Below are 12,122 nucleotides of genomic sequence, written 5' to 3'. Positions count from 1 at the left end.
TGGGTGTTGTGCACCCAGGCTTATGAGAGAGAGAAATGTGTGCTGTGTGTGACATCTGTAGAGTTTTGCACTGTAATCGACCATGGGGGTTCTCACCGCGGGTGTGCGAACACACCACGGATTTACTCGTGTGCAGGCTGTGCTCGCGTGCCCCGAGTGTGGGGATGTGTGCACAAGGGCCTCTGTGTGTCGGAGGGCTGCCCGGGTCGGGCCAGCAGCGCCACACGCTCCGTCCTGGGCTCCTCCTCCTCCACGCCTGCCTTCGTGGGAAGAAGAAGGACAAAGCGGAGCTAGTGCCTGCTGCAGCGGGGCCGCGGCGAGGGGGGCTGGGACGGGCTGCCACTGCTGCTGCCCCCTACCCCGGCCACCGAAAAGTCAAAGTCCCGTGCTTCCCGGGAAGGAACGGCGCCGGCCGCAGAATATGGAGGTGGTGGGGGCGGGAAGGCCGCCCGTGCACGGTGCTGGACGGAAACCTAGGCCATCGATGCAGAGGGCTTTGAAAGAAGAGACTAATCCAACTGCATTCTTTCGGTGTCCACATGTCTAAGTACCTAAATTCAGGGCCTGGTTGGTGCAGGTTCTGCTGACCCAGGGCCGGGGGCACTGCGAGGGTGCTGCACACAGGACCCAAGGCTGAGCCTGGTGTCCTGTTCTGTCCCGGCGCCAGCTTCCAGCTGGGGTTGGGGGGGGGGGTGAGGAAGTAGCTGTCTTAGGTTTGTTGGCCAAGGCTAAGAAAACTCCCATCCCAGCCCCACCATGGAACCTTCCAGTCCAGAAAGCTTTGCCCCTCCCCCCTCAGATGTTTGAGGATTTGAAAGTGAGAGGTGGGGAGACGCTCATTTGCATGTCACTCACTCTCCCCGGCAGAGGAGCGAACCACCCCCCCCCAGGTCCCTCAAAATAACCTCCCTCTCCCAGGAACCTGAAACCCAAAAAACCACCACCACAGAAGGCCCGCCCTGCTGGAGGCCAGAGAGGCCCACACCAGGGGCGCTCCTCCCTGGTGTCCTTACAGACACACTGAGACACAGCTTCGGTGGCCTAGAGCCCCCGACACTGCCTCGACGGTGAGCGGGGCGCTAGGTGGGTACACACAGACACTTGGCTCAGTGACAGACGTGCCTGGGAAGGCCCCCACCCGCCCCATCACTGTACAGATCACAGCTGGCTCCAGTCGGAGTCGGCTCCCAGGGTGGCAAGAGCTCCACTCCTTTCACTCCCCTGGAGGCCACGGCAGGATCCCTAGCTCCCAGGGCCTGTCCTACTTGCACTGAAAGCACAGCGTCTGGAGAGCAGATGGCCCCGGACACCGTGTGCGAGCGACTGCGTGCCACAGGGGGGAGCAAGCAAGCGGCGGCGCCTACATCCCCAGCCTGCAAACGCACACCTCGGGCTCGCTGTGGTTCTGACTGCATTTCAAAACCAAAAGAGCAAAATAGAAGTGGTTTGGGCCGCTCTCTGCGTCATCACAGCTGGACCCCCTTCAGCTGTACAGACCCTTTCTGGGGCTGTCACTGGAGCACGTCAAGCGGTGTCCAGCACCCACCCACTGGGCCTCCTCTGCATACAGGAAGCAGCCCCTATGTGGAAGCCGCATCCACAGTCTCCGCGGAGCGAGTTTAAATCTACGCCCGTTCAGCTGAGCCAATGGCTCTCACAGAACTGCTAGTAACACCCGTGGCATTCTCACGCACGCCAGGAAACATGGGGGCCGGATGGTCAGCCAGGCCACAAAGCAGAGTTCTCCTTCTCCAGTTCCTCATCCTCTCGGAGCCAGCCCTCACTCCTGAAATACCCAGGCCTCCATGAAACCTTTCTGGAATTCTCTGGAAAGGAAGTGACAATTTCCTTCATGCCATTTCCCACTCTCTCACCGCCCCTCCCCCACAACCACAAACAAAATGGAAACTACCCCAGGAACAGCTGTACCCTCTACTTAAAAACAGCCCCTCCTCTGGCTAATAGTCATCCAGAGGCCGATTTGCATGCTGCCCCACGTGACCAGCGGTGTGTATTTAAGAGCCGGAGGGCCAGACCCAGGGGTCCAGTCTGTAGCCGTGGACGGAGCAGAAGTAATCCGTCCGTCGGCCTCTCCCACAGCCTTGACCCCGACCAGCGAGCAGAGCCCTCCTCCTGGAGCAGATGCCCAGCCAAGGGGCCCAGCCACAACTATTTTGTCAGCTCCTTCTCCTCTATTCCTTTCTTTTCACCACCCCCTCCATTCGAGACGAAATCAGGAAGAGGGAGGAAAAAAATAAAGGTTTTGCAAGCTCTGTTGGTCGGGGTTTCTCTTTGCTTATTTACAAGAAACCCAGTTTCCTTCCTTGGCCCTAGGTCACTGCCTGCTTCCAGTGTAGGGCTTGTCACAACTCCGATGGTGAGGGAGGCGGGAGCTCATCTCCAACTGCCCTTGTCCTTTTGCGCTCCAGTCTGGCCTCTATCTTCCCAGGCCCTGAGCTGTCCCAGCGGAGGGGGTGATTAGGGCTGCAGGAGGTGGCAGGTCCCCGCCCCCCTTTCTCCAGGAGACCCGTAAGCTCGCCCCATGGTGTGCACTGCCCAGCTTGCAGGGAGGAGGAAGGAAGCCCTCTCCTGGCTCTATCCCAACCAGCTGTGAGACCCTGGAAAAGTCAGCCCTCTTTCTGGGCTGTGGTTTCTGTCATCCTTACAGTGGGGGAGGGCTGAGGGTTAAGCCAGCTTTAGCAGATGCTCACTGGGGAGTCTCGGGTGAATGAAGATGGTGGTGGGAAAGCACTTTGGAAATTAAAAATCACTCATCCATAAGATGAGTTTCAGGTGACCTCCCAGAGAGCAAAGGGGGCTTGGGGCCCCGTGAAGCCCCCGGAAGTCCCCCTTTGGCTCCAGAACATAGACGGGGTGGGGCTGGAGGCTTCCAGTTGTTGGTTTTGAAGGGGCTGGCTCCTGGCGAGGGCTGGGGGGCCCCCCGCGGAGAGGGGCAGGCCGCTTTGGTTGGAGAGGTGCTCCCAGTCCTCATCACCTTCACCCCGCCCCAGCCCTTGGGGTTGTGGTTATGTGGCAAGAAGAGCTCTACAGAAGCCCCAATAGGGGAGGATGGTCGGGGGGGGAAGGGTTACCGACAAAGTGAACCTATTTCCCCAGCCGCCCTGACTCCCAGGGGCCTTGCCTGAGAAAGCCAAAAGAGCACCCCCTGGAGGTGCCTGTGGCCACCACATCCTCATCTCTACCGCTCCAGGGACCTGCTGAGAGAGTCACTAAGCCCTTCTGGGAAGTGGAGGACAGGCCAATGACAAGGAGAACACACTACAGGAAAGAAGGCAAAGCCTAGTCCAGAGCAGCTACTGAACCCCAGTATGGTGGGCTGCCAGCTACAGCTTAGGAGGGGACCCCAGAAGTCCCTGCAGATCATAAGGGCATGATCCTCCCCAAGAGAAGATCCAGCTTTGCCTTGGGGTTTGGCCAGGTCACCTTCTTTCTCTGTGAAATGGGGACATCCTCCCTAGTTCAAAGGGTTGTCACGAAAGGCCAGTGAGTTAATGTAGGTGAAAACTCTCTGTTACGTCCCAAACATGTTTTTCAATTTCCTGGTCTGATTTGTGTCCTTTTGGCTACAGTCACTCGTCCAATGTTCAGCATATCTTTACCTGGATGGACAGGAAGACAGGGACATGGAGAAGAAGGTGAGGGAGGACATAACCAACAACCAGAAACCTCACGGGACAGAGAGGAAACCAGCTTGGCTATGGGGGACAGGGATTGGCTGGGAGGTCAGGGAGATCAGTTGGATAAGTGCATAGGCCCAAGATCCACCAGGTGGTGGAATTTGAACTTAACATAGACAGCTACTGGGAGTTCCTGGAGATTCTAGAGCAAGGGAGGGGCCTAAGGCAAGCAGTTCTTTAGGCAGATCCGTTTGGTCTGAGTGTATGGGTGGAGTAGATGGAAGGAGACCCAGTGGGGCAGCTGGAACCCAGGAGGTGAAGCCCAGAGCCACCCCGAGGGAATAAAACGACAGAGTATGGGGTAATACAGTAGTTGTAGGGACCCCGAGATGTGGAGCCTGTTCTTACTGTAAAGACTGTTAAAAGATATGAAGTGATTGGGGTAGGAAATAAGGCAAGAAGATGAGCTCACCTTGGACATTCTGAAGTTGGGATTATCTTGAAAAACCCAGGTGGAAAAAAGAGGACCTGGAGAGTCATTTTGCTACACACATACACACACACACACACACCCACACCCCATCAGCAGGAGGGACCTCTACAGGCCTTCAGTGGCCAAAGGGGCCCGTGAGGCTGGCAACCCAGATACAAGGCTGTGGCAGAAAGTGGCATGTGATGAATGAAAGGTGGCCTCAAATAGCACACACCCACCCCTGCCCCCAGGAAGGCCTGCTTGCTTCCATTGGTGGGGGGAGGGAGGGTAACAGAAACACTGACCAGAGACTAATTAAATTCATTAGTGGGTTTTTTTAGAGGCTGGGGTAATCTGTGACTCGGCACCAACAGGATATTAAGTCAGATAACTTTTGTTGAAGGGACAGTATTCTTTGACAAGGCCAGCCCGTGTCCTAGAAACTGATGTGGAGGCTCCTTGCTCAGATCTGGGACTCCCCCAGGCGGCAGGGGCTGGGCTGGGTTCACTGCCTGCTGGGGTGCCCCTTCCAAATGCCCCCCACCCCCCACCACTGGCCACTTCCCAGGCCAGCAAAAGCAAAGGGTAGTCCAGTGTTGCCTTCATGGAGGGGAGGGCGCAGGGCGGAAGTGGAGAGACAGCCTATCAGGGAGGGCAGCTTCAGCTCTGATGTCACCGCAAACTCCTGGGGTTCCTCCTTCCCCCTCACCCACACTACTCAAAGCCTCTTCCTGACTCAAGAGTCCCAGGATATCAAAGTTAAAAGGGACCTGAAAGATCATGGCATCTATCCGTCTGATCATCCAGCTGCAGACACCAAGTTCCTGAGGGAGGAAAAATGACTTGCCCAAGGTCACACAGCCAGTGGCTATGACTCCCAGGCGACCTTTCTCCTTCCCCTCCTCATTGTCTCTGGGCAGCCTCAATACAGCCAACCCTTTCCTCTGGTGAGGACAGACAGCAGCCAAAGACCCAGGACTGGCAAATAACAATGAGGCCACACATGTGCAGCACACATTTAACTTTTGCAGCAACTTCCCCACCTCCGTGCCTTTGTTCACACCATGCCCTAGGCCTGCTGTGCCCTTCCCCAATTTCTGCAGCTCCAATTCCCACACAGTGGTCAAGATCTGAAGCAAATGTCACCTCCTCTTCACAGCCTTACCTGCTTCCTCCCCACCAAGTATATTCTCTCCCCTTCCTCCTGACACCTTAGATTGACTCCTTAGACTAAAGTACGGGTTGGCAAACTAGGGCCTGCATGCCAAAGCCAGCGCACCGTCTGTTTGGATGGCCCATGAGCCAAGAATGGCTTTTACATTTTTTAATGATTAGGAAAAAAATAAACAGACGAATAATATTTCATGCCACATGAGAATTATTCGAAGTTCAAATTTCAGTGTCCACAAATAAAGTTTTATTGGAATGTGGCTACGCTCATTCATTTTCATATTGTCTGTGGCTGCTTTTGCATTAGAAGTTGAGCTACTGTGACAGGGTCCATATGGGCCACAAAGCCTAAAATATTTACAATCTATTTGCAGGAAAAGTTTACTGGCTCCTGGGCTAAAGGCTTCACTCCCCTTTAGTGTGGACAGATTAAGTTCATTTCTGAGAAGAATGTCACAGAGCACTCAGAGGCGCCAGGAAGGAGGTGTGGGACACCAAATACAAACTCGGCAGATTTTCAGCAGAAAGAAAATCCTGGCCCTGGCTCTGCCCATGGTGTGACCTTGAGCAAGTCACTTCTGCTTTGTGGGCCTCAGTTTCCTCCGCTACACAGTGAGGGGGTGGACTGGATGGTCTAAGGTCCTTTCTAGCCCTATGATTCAGGGTCAGCAATCTGTTGCATTTCCAACTCACACAGTTTTGAGCAGACACGGTCCTGATCATCTTCTGTAAGAATAAGAACTTACAGAAGGCTCCCCTGCCCAGCTGTGGTTTTCCGCTGCCACTGTGGGCCCCCCTCACCCCATACTCACCTGCCCCGCCCCACCCTTCCCTTCTAGCTGACCTGTCTGCCCTTCTCTCTGAAGTCCTCTCCTGTCAAAAGAGAGATGGCTTCCTCTGAGAGCCCCCCCCCCCGCCCCGCCCCTCCGACCCGGTGGGCCAGGAGCATCCATTTTTTTTGTGGGGGCGGAGCCAGGGCAAGAAGGGTGCTCAGCTCTCCCCAGCCTCCCAGGGCCCCGGCAGACAGGCAGTCAAGTAGGGGATAGGGCCAGCTCTCACCGCACCCCTGCTCTGCCAGAGGAAACAGCCCCTCTCTGCCACTTCCTGTCCCAGGGGTTTCAGCAGTTTCCCCTTCAGGGCCTGCAGGCCCTCCCGCCCCGCCCCTGCCCCACACAGGTCAGAGAGCGCAGGGCGGGGAGGATCCCTCACAGGAAGGCTGAGGAGACAGCTGTGTACGCGAGGGGACGCCCCAACAGCTCCGCTGCCAGCCTGCTTGGGCTGGGGGGGGGGGCGGCGTGGGGGCTGGGAGGGAGCTGGGGCTGTCTCGGCCAAAGCCTCTCCTGTTAGGGGATGAGGAGAAGTGGGTTTATCACCTTCCCTAGCTATCACCTTGAGGGGGTGGGTGCAGAATGAGCCTGGCCTTCGGGGACTGGATGAAAGACTGGATCAGCCCCGGGTGGCTTAGGATGGACGGATGGGCTGAAGCAAGAGCCTGGGGAAAGCAGGCCGACAGTAAGGGTTAACTGGGAGGGGCAGGTGACACTGAGATCAATGCCACTTGACAATTTTGCATCGTTTTGTCCCCGGCACCAATGGAGAGAGACAACAATGGAGAACAAAGTATTATAGTACATGTGGGTCAAGGGTAGCGATGGAAAAGGAAGCCATCACATTCCATAGCTGCTCCTGATTCGGTGTGGTGACTTGCACTTGTAAATACCTCCCAGTTGCCCTTGCAAGGTGGAGCTCCTAGCACTGGGACTATGTGCCCATGAGGGATCCTGCAGGCATGTGACCAGCTCTGCCAGGCCTTCCCAAGGCAATGGGTCAGAGGAGCAGTAGAAGCCCAAGGCCCTGGACCTCTGCCTAGCTGCCAGTCCTCCTGAGGACAGGTTACAAGTACATGATAATGGTTCTAGAAGCCCTGATGCCTGGGATGGGGGCCTTGTACCGGATAGACACAGTCTCTTTGGTCCCCCTGTGGTTATATTGTTCCATGAGGTCCAAGCAGCAGTAGAAGTTGAGGGGACCCCTAGACATGATGGTACTGGGTGAGCCAACAAAAAATGGAGGGGAAGATGGTTTTGATACCTCTCTCAGTTCTGAGAGGTCATCCTCTTGCGACTTAGGCTGAGAGCCCTGCCCAGCCAGGCCTCCTGTCAAGAGAACAGAGTCTCTCTTTTCCCTGTCCCCTCTCCCTCCACACCCCCCCACCAGAGCAGATAGGACCCAGTGCCCCGGTGACAGGGCCCCACACAAGCCTGCTTCTCCACCCCTGCAATTTGGAGTAAATCCTGCTTCACAGCTGGTATGGGGGACGCCAAGGAAGCCTTGGAGACAACATCTGGATGTGCACCTGGGCTTCTGCCAGGCCCTCCCTACATCTGCAGTGCAAACCCAGAGCCAGGGTTTGGTTACAAGCCTGACTCAAAGCTGGTGGCACGTGTTTGGAAAGCGCATCTAGCCCGGGTGGAGGGGTGCAAGCACTTGAGATCAGTGCCAGCTCAGGGCAAGTGCTTGTGGGGCTGGCACCGATCTGAGCTAGTGGTGGGCCTGGGACGGCGGGTGCAGCCACTATGGCCTTGCCATGGGCCCACTGGGGGAGGAGCAGAGAGGTGTGGGTATTGTGTAAATGTGGGTAAGATTTTCTTTTGTGCCCTCTGATAGCACTTCAAGTTGTTCCCTCTGCACCTGGGGAAAAGGGCCAAGCGGTAAAAATTACAGGGTGACAGCGTGGCGCAGAGAGAAGGTGGCAGGGATTTACGCTTGTTGGGTATGAGCTGTGGGGTTAGCTCCTTCAATTCTTACAAAGTAGCTCATCAGTGGCAGAGCTGGGGTTCGAACCTAGGTTTAGTTCCAACTACTACGCTCTCTGAACTTCGTTTTCAGTGAAATCTCTTTTGGTAATAATCCTGTTTTAATAGTTCCGTTTTAAAAACAGCAGAAGTGAGGCTCAGAAAAGATTAGGTAACGTGACCAAAGTCACATGGCCCGTCAAGAATGGAGGCAGACCTTCTCTCAGGCGGCGGGTGAGATGGTGGACATTTGGATGGAGGGTGCCTACCGAAAGCAGCTGACCGTCTTTCAAAATAAGCAGAGGGTCCTGCTTCAAGAAACTGGCAAGAACAGACTCCCGCGACATTACAAAAACATTGGTCTGGGCTACAAGATGCCCAAGGAGGCCACTAAGGGCACCTCTGCTGACAAGAAATGGCCCTATACTGCTAATGTCTCCATCTGAGGGCAGATTCTGTCTGGCATGGTGACCAAGATGAAGATGCAGAGGACCACTGTCATCCACCATGACTACTCCCCTTACATCCGAAAGTACAACTGCTTCAAGAGATGCCACAAGAACAGGTCTGCACGCCGGTCTCCTGCTTCAGGGACCTCCAGATTGGTGACACTGTCAGAGCAGGTGAGTGCCAGGCCTTCTGAAAGACTGTGCCCTTCAACGGGCTTAAGGTCAGCAAGGCTGCCGGCACCAAGAAGCAACTCCACAACTTCTAAGACTAGACACCCGCCCACACCAGAAAAATAAAGTCATTTTCCTAGTCAAAAAAAAAGGAGGCAGAATTCAAACCCAGACTGTGTGCCTTCGATCTCAAAGTCTGTGCCTTTCCCACTGTCCCATGCTGGTGCCCATTTGCTCAGATCCCTAGCTCAGGGCTTGCTCACAACACACAACTCTGAAGGCTCAGGACCTCTGTGATGCTCCTTCAACAAAAGCTTCCCAGGTCTGTGACCCACCCCCTTCAGGGCTTCAATCCCAACCAAAGCTCCGTCTAATAAGTGAATCCTAACTTTCTGGGCCAAGTCTGCACCAAAATGGTGACAAGTTGAACTGCTGTGGCCAGCTATGGAGGAAGGGGAAGTGGAATAGAAGGCTTCCAGCTCTGTTGATGAAGGACGTGACTCTATTCCTATACCTCAAGGGGCCTACTGCTTCCAGAGAGTTCCTGGATCCAGACCTGGAGTGGCCATGTCATGGCCCTGCCCCATAAATATACACTTGCTCTCGGCTTACACATAATATAAGTCTGGGTTCTTATCTCAGGGTATTGATGCACATGTTTATTCAAATATTTATGGAAAGTCAGCCCTGAGCACCTCATAGATGGAAGGCCCAGGGCCAGGGGCTTATCACCAGGCCCACCCTATTCTCCTCGAGGTAGGTTCTCTTCCTATCTAAGTTCCTGGTAAGCTGGGTTAGCCCATCTACCTAATCAATATTGCTGGTTTTTTTCTCCCCAAAATACATCTGTAGCAAATATCTCTTCATAACCGAGGCCCAGATGTCGGCAGAAAATGGGGAGTGACTGCTAATGGGTATAGAGTATCTTTATGGGGTGATGACAATATTCTAGAGGATTGTGGTGATGAAACTACAATTCTGTGAATATACTGAAGCCACTGAATTGTGTACTTTGAGTGTATAATTGAATTGTATGGCAATGAACTAAATCGAATTAAACTGTTGTTCATTATTATTTTTATTTTTTTATTTTGAGAGGGGGGGCAGGGGCAGAGGCAGAGGGGGAGAGAGAGAATCCTTAAGCAGGCTCCACGCCCAGTGCAGAGCCCGACATGGGGCTCAATCTCACAACCCTGAGATCATGACCTGAGCCGAAATCAAGAGTCGGACGCTTCACCGACTGAACCACCCAGGTGCCCCTAATTAAACTGTTACTTAAAACAAACAAACAAACAAACAGACAAAATGAGGCCCAGAGAGGGGCAGCAGCTCACTCAAGGCCATGTGCAAGTTGACACAGCAGTTCAGGCCAGACTCCAGACTTCTGATTTTGAGGCACTTTCCTCCTATCAGCCTCCCCACAACCCTAAGCAAGGATAAATGCTGAGGTTGGGCGAGTGTGCAAAGCAGGGCCAACCAGCCATGCATGAGGGCTGGTGGCGGGACCTAAAGCAACAGGGTGGGTAGGCAGTGGAAAATGCTGTAGACCAGGGGCTTTAATTTAGGTCTGCCATGAGCGTCACCAAGTGCCCCTCTCTGGATCCCAGTGTCCCCGTCTGTAAAGTTAAGCGAATGAGTCTGGCGCTCCCTTGCTAAAGGCCCCACGCACGAGCTCTGACCCTCTAAGGTTCTAATTAGAAAGCACTACGAGATGAAACAGAACGGCGCGTCAAATGTGTGCTTCTCAGATGGCTACAGGAGGTCCTGGACACAATTAGGCGTTCCAATCGATGCTCCTCACTGATAACGGTGACTAGGACTTCCCTGTGAGAGTCAGATTCTCTCAGACAAGTCCACTGCTCAGTTTCTCCATGGTGGGGGGGGGCGGGGAGGGTAGCTTGGTCCCGATTCCCCCCCACCAGCAGTGTTAGGTGGTAGGATAACCCATAACAGAGACCCATTAATCATGTTCTTTGGAGATGTGGGGAACCAGGTTCTCGGCCTGGTGCCCAGGCAGCCCCACCTTGTGCTGAGCTTGCCTCCTTGGTGGAGGGAGTGACCGCTGATGGCCAATGGTCTAGCCCCCGCTGGACAGGATGTTTCCACATCAAGCCCCACTTCCTGCCGCTAGCCCTGGGCTCCGGTTCCCCCCTTCTCCTGCCATCTGGTCGCCTGCCCTCTGCCCCCTCCCCTTGCTGGGTGTTTACAGGCTGTCTTATCAGCTTGGGGAATCTGGGCCTCACCCAGCCGGCTGCCCCGCCCCGCCCAGCCCAGACAGCCTGCCCAGGGCCCTACCTGCTGTGGTTTCGTCACTCCAGGCACTGGAGTCTGGAACCCCCCCTTGCACCCCTGGCCGGCAGGGGAGTGTGGATGAAGGCTTGCTGCCTGCCAGAGTGAAACCTGAATATTCATAGTGCTTCATCCACCTTGCCCAAGCTGGGGGAGGGCAGGCATTCTTTGTATATTGTCATCATCTCTATCTGCAGGCTATGGGGACAGGAATGAGGTGCTTGGGTCACTGAGAAGGATAACTTTGGCCTGGAGGCCTTGACGGCTCTTCTGTTCTCAGCCACCAAGAGATGAGCAGGGGCAATGCTAGGCTCTGAGAGTACAGGCAGGTTTTCTTTTTTCTAACTGGGAGTACTGTAAACACTCCAAGCTAAAGGTGAGACCAAATGAGGGGCCACAGCCTGAGCATGGTGGAGGAGGGAAGGCTAGGGAATCTGTGGCCACAGCCTCAGCTAATCCATGCCTACTTCGGAGTCTCATGAGCCCCACACTGTCTCCATCCCACCCTGGGATCTGCTCACCCACCAAAGGCTGGGATAAGGCCAGAGCTAACCACTGAGCAAGTCCAACGACTTTCCCTGGGGACACAAAGGCTTAGATTTTTCCATCAAGTAAGTTTGAACAAAGGAGGGGGACAGGGATGGGGACAGCAGGCAAATGAACACGCTGCAGGTGACGGACTTGCCTTCCAGCACTTCGGGCGAAGATCCCGAAACTGTAAGTTCTGACCTGTCCAGAAGCAGGTCTCACAGGGACAGGGCCTGCTTGCTAAAGCTGACCCAGCCACACAGCAGGAAATCAAAGCCACAGTCCCAACCCAGTGCATCTTTCAGGAGCTTCCATGTTGTTTGCTGAGAAATCAATGAAAATATATTTAGGCGGTAGACTGCAACATTCACACTTATGATAAAATGCCATACTTCAAAGAAATTTACGAGACTGTGTCCTTCTAGGCCTCTAGGATATAAATCAATAGTCTGGGGCACTTGGGTGGGAAAGTTTGGAAAACCTCTGCTAAGGCAATTTTGCCATTAATGGGCTATGTAACCACAGGCATGCCTAGTCACATGGCTCTCACAGCCTTGGGCCTCCCGCCCCCCTCTCCACTACAGACCGCGTGCGACCCGGAGCTCTTTTG

General features: G+C 54.6%; 1 protein-coding gene and 1 pseudogene across 2 annotated transcripts in view; one reads left to right on the top strand and one right to left on the bottom strand.

Moving 5' to 3' along the window:
* ELF4 (E74 like ETS transcription factor 4) overlaps window positions 1–12,122 on the bottom strand; it is a 38,266-nt gene that overhangs the window by 15,511 nt on the left and 10,633 nt on the right. The window lies entirely within an intron of this gene.
* On the top strand, window positions 8,315–8,790 carry LOC118550896 (small ribosomal subunit protein uS17 pseudogene; annotated as a pseudogene).

Source organism: Halichoerus grypus, chromosome X, assembly GCF_964656455.1.
Source record: "Halichoerus grypus chromosome X, mHalGry1.hap1.1, whole genome shotgun sequence".
Lineage (NCBI taxonomy): Eukaryota > Metazoa > Chordata > Mammalia > Carnivora > Phocidae > Halichoerus > Halichoerus grypus.
The sequence above is the reverse complement of the archived record's forward strand: the minus strand, read 5'-3'. Positions and strand labels throughout refer to the sequence as shown.